General features: G+C 46.8%; 1 long non-coding RNA gene across 1 annotated transcript; it reads left to right on the forward strand.

Annotated features, from left to right (window-relative positions):
* Positions 1-2,166: 2,166 nt before the first annotated feature.
* LOC118451740 lies at positions 2,167-3,499 on the forward strand. Its single transcript, XR_004841289.1, has 3 exons — positions 2,167-2,228; positions 2,640-2,831; positions 3,245-3,499. It is a non-coding gene; the product is annotated as an uncharacterized LOC118451740 (long non-coding RNA).
* The last annotated feature ends 462 nt before the right edge of the window (positions 3,500-3,961 follow it).

A 3,961-nucleotide genomic window follows, 5' to 3' on the forward strand; every position in this document is an offset into this window, starting at 1 on the left:
TTGCCCAGAGAGGTGGTGGAGGCCCCATCCCTGGGAACATTCAAGGCCAGGTTGGATGGGGCTCTGAGCAACCTGATCTGGTTAGCAGTGTCCCTGCTTGCTGCAGGGGGGTTGGACTAGATGACCTCTAGTGGTCCCTTCCAACCCTAAACATTCTATGATTCTATGATTGATGATGGGCAAAATTTGGCTAACATTTAAATTTTTCTGGATGCAGAGCCAAGACGGTGGCCCGGAGGAGCCCGCAGGTGCCATCTTCAAGGGTCTCTGTCAGCGCGTGGGCCGTGGAGGGCTGCAGTTACTGCAGCAGGAGTGCTGCAACCTGGCTGGGCGCCGCAGCTGGTGACCTTTTTTTTTTTTTTTTTTAACCCAAAATCTGGGTTGGAGCACGCTTCAGAAAAAAGGTAAGCATTTTTTTTTGAGGTTTTGAAGCAGGTGGTGATGAGTTCAGCACAGCCCTAGAAAGCTGCACCCGTACAACCAGGACATCCCTTCTTATCCAAGAGTATTTGCCGAAGTCAGCCCTTCTCCATCAGTGATTTGCAAAGCATCCCATTTTTGCTTACCCATTTAATTCATACATCACTGGGATCTAAGATACTTTCAACAAGTCTGATTTCCAGCATCTTCTCAGTTCATCTTTCCACCTGGAGGTGGTTTGCGTGCTTCTAAAGACCCTTTTCCCAACCGTTCAAAGCCAAAAGTCAAATGATTCTCACTTAAACCTTGTCTTGCTTTACACGCGAGACAAGTTTTCCCTGGAAAGGAGGGGATTTCGGTGTTAACGGAGAGCATAGGGCCCGGTTTGCCATTGCCAAAGAAAAAGGCACTTTGCTTCTTGTAATTTGCAATTAAGTACCTAATTAAGTAATTGCCTGTTAATTCAAAGACTGCCTTTTGTGCAACTGTCTTTGAAAAAATCCTGCCTGAAAACAAGCAGAAAGAGAAGAAATGAAAATGTTGCTTTTCCCGCCTGATTTTAATTACTTTTTTTATCTCCTAGTGAACGTAGCAGCCCTGGGCCATAGTGCAGAGGACCAGAGGTGCACGGGAGCACCCGGCACCAAGCACCTTCAGGAAGTCACTGATATTACTTGTGTAATTAATTGATTTTCAGGCTCCTCCGCGTTGCTCTCCTAAAGCATTTCAAGCTCAACGCACGGAAGTTGTTTCTCCGTGAGCAGCCGTGGGGCGTTTGACCGATGGTTTTGACAGGAGAGATGAATCAAGGACGCGGCACCCACAGTCCTGACCTGGAATTTGAACTCTTCTTCGGGGCCTCTCCCTCCTCTTGGAGAGGGCAGAAGGTCTCGGGATCTTCTGATTGCCATCGATCCGAGCTGATGTGCTGAGCATTGGCTTCGTATCATGTCTGCGTGCTCCCTGATACATGATTTCAATCTGAAAAAAAAAAAAAAAAATAATTCCAAAAAACAAACCCCGTAAGTATTTTGAGGGGTGGTAATTGGATGCTCTGATCTAACGTTTCTCCAGCATTTAGCCATCGCCTCCACTACCAGCACCTCGTTTAAAATAAAAAAATAATTATGGAACATAAGGAAAACAATGAGAGAAAAGAAAAAATGAACACTGCTGATTTTGAAGGCCTTACGGTTTTTCCTTTTCTGATTTTTTTTTTTTTGGTGGGGAGAGGGAACTGAATCATATTTTCATATTTTCATCTTTTTTTTTTTTTTTTTTCCCACGTGCCTGAGGGCTAGACACTTACTTCTTTAATAGAGGGGGAACAAAAAAAAATAAATTGAGATGTCCAGGTGGTAGCACGACCGAAAGAAAACCCAAACACATGGAAATTCGTGCCGAGGTGGTGAGGTCTGGTGACGCTGCCTCATGCCCCGTGTTAGCACAGGAGTGGGAGGGAGGTACCTGCCTTGCGGGTGCTTTGCCAGGGGCTGCCCCTGTCCCTACCTGTGGTTTCTGGGGGTGGGATGGTCACATCTGGAGACAAGAAATGTGGGAAAGGGTCCCTAGGAAGGAGAACACGTGCAGGGGTATCCATGCAGCACATTAGTACTGGTACGGATGTGACCCCCTAGAGCTGAAACTAAACGGGACCAGGGTACAGAGGTGGGCACTGGGTGTAATTAAATCACTGCAGTGATTAATTAATAGCATGCTTCTTGTCACAGGTGATGGTGGAGCATCCTCAGGTGGATCTGCACATGCCCCAGCAGACACGTGCACCCGTCCCTCCTGCCTGCACTGGGGTGAGTCTTGGCGTGGGCAAGCAGCGGGCAGCGAAGCGGCTTTGCCAGCAGAAGCCAAGAGGGAGCAGCGAGCCACATCGCTGCAGCTTCAGGTCACTGCTGCTGCAGCCAGCACGTGCGTACCCCGTGCTTCTGCTGGGATCCCACAGTTGGAACAGCTGCTGGGGGACGTGTGGGATCAGAAAGGGAATCCTGTGCATCCGGGCAAACGTCCTTTTCGTGCAGGATCACAAGCAAAACCCTAAAAGAGTAGCGATGGATCCAGCAGCCCTGGGGAGAGCCCACACTGCTGGAACTGCCTGCTTCATGTAACATTTTCCTAGAGTTAAATAATGATTTTCTAGAGTTAAAAAATGATCAAATGCCTTTTTTTTTTTTTTTTTTTTTTTTTTTTCCTTTTTTTCCCAAAAGGTTTGTTTTGCCATCTACGTGCAAAATCACCAGCAGAAATTCTGTGATCTGGAGCGATTTGGTCCGATGCTTCAAGAACAGACCGCTCTGCACACCTTAGGAAGTGCAAAAAGGAAAAAGAAAAGATAGAACCCCAATCGCTCCATCACATCAAAGCCGGCTGCCTCCCGCGCAGACAGGAGGACGCGACAGGTATCCTTAACCTTAACAGGTGCAGGGCCTGCATTGCTTCATTCTTTTTTTTCCTTGTATGACTCAGAGCATGGTTTGTGAGCAGCTCAGATTTCTTCGGCCAAAGTGCTTTGTTGCGTATACATCCAGGTTAAATCTAAGCAATATTTCTGATCCGTGTAGGCTTCTGACCTGGGCCTGCATCTTTGCCGTTTACAAAATGATCAGCATTTGAACTCTCCCTGTTCTGTTTCTTAAATGTCAGCAGAAACTATTTTTTAAACAAAACAATGCGGCTTCGCCCTGCGATGTTTGTAACCAAGAAACTGCAGCATCACAAGAGCATGAGAAAATGTTGCTGATTAAAACCAGGGTAAGAAATGACAGTGAAAGTGTTTGGGTTTTTTGTTGGTTTTTTTTTTTTCTCATTGCAGAATTCACAGTGAAGTTGCTGGTAAAATGGCCCCGTTTGTGCTGAATACTGGGTTTAATGCACTGAAACTACTTCCACTGGCACGTGGGGCTGGTCATGTGCTTTTGACACGAAAACTGTAACTTTGGTGTGATAATTTAATCTCTCGTGTTGTGAAACACATCTCACAGCATAGCTTTTCCCCCAACTCTTTCTGTTTTGTCAAAGCAAAGTAAGTTTGTGCTATTATCGGCTTTCCTTGCCTCGTTTTTCTTTTCTTCCTGTGTCTCATTAATACAGAAGCGGTTTTAAATAATAATGATGCCTCAGTAGTGGCCTCTGCTGTGCTTCAGCGTTTGCTCCTTTTTGCTTCGAGGAACAGATGTTCCCCGTCTTTGTTTTCTGTTGCCAAACGGGGACTTTTCCCCTTTAACCTTTGATAAGGTGCTTTAATAGTCTCTGACATGAGATTTTATCAAAAGCCTTGGCAAACGCAGGATAAATGATACCTTCCTGGCAGCTTTTATTAAACGTTTCCATCGTGTTCTGCAGCAGTTTAAGGAAGTGCGGTTTCCTCTGCGTTTTTGCAGGCTGTATTTATCCACTGCACCTGGGTGAGCATCTGCTGCGGAGGGAGCACCCGTGGGCCGGGGTCCCGACTGGGGCTCTGCAGTCCTGGGTGCTGCTCCGGCACCGGCCCCTGACCGACCTGCACCACAAACCACTCAACGGGGGTGAT

Source organism: Egretta garzetta, unplaced genomic scaffold (genome assembly GCF_000687185.1).
Source record: "Egretta garzetta isolate BGI_Z169 unplaced genomic scaffold, ASM68718v1 scaffold291, whole genome shotgun sequence".
Lineage (NCBI taxonomy): Eukaryota > Metazoa > Chordata > Aves > Pelecaniformes > Ardeidae > Egretta > Egretta garzetta.